A 404-nucleotide genomic window follows, 5' to 3' on the forward strand; every position below is an offset into this window, starting at 1 on the left:
GTGGAGGAATGTCTGAGTTTGGAATAGCAGCAGCAGCAGCAGTGTGTGTGTGTGTGTGAGTGTGAGTGTGTCTGTGTGTGTGCGTGAGTGTGTGTGTGTCTGTGTGTGTGTGTGTGTGTGAGTGTGTGTGTCTGTGTGTGTTTACCCCTGATGGTGTTTGCCCAGTACTGACTGGTAAACTGGTTCATTAAAGGGAACAGATGTGGGCAAGAATGTGTCCCCTGTGTGTGTGACAGAGAGGGAAGGAGAAAGGAGAGGAGGGGGAGGAGGGGAGGAGAGGAGGGGAGGAGGGGAGGAGAGGAGAGGAGGAGGGGAGGGGAGGAGGAGAGAGGAGGGAGGGGGAGGAGGGGGGAGGGGAGGAGAGGGAGGAGAGGAGGAGGGGAGGAGGGGGAGGATAGGAGAGG

This window comes from Takifugu rubripes, chromosome 11, assembly GCF_901000725.2.
Source record: "Takifugu rubripes chromosome 11, fTakRub1.2, whole genome shotgun sequence".
Taxonomy (NCBI): Eukaryota; Metazoa; Chordata; class Actinopteri; order Tetraodontiformes; family Tetraodontidae; genus Takifugu; species Takifugu rubripes.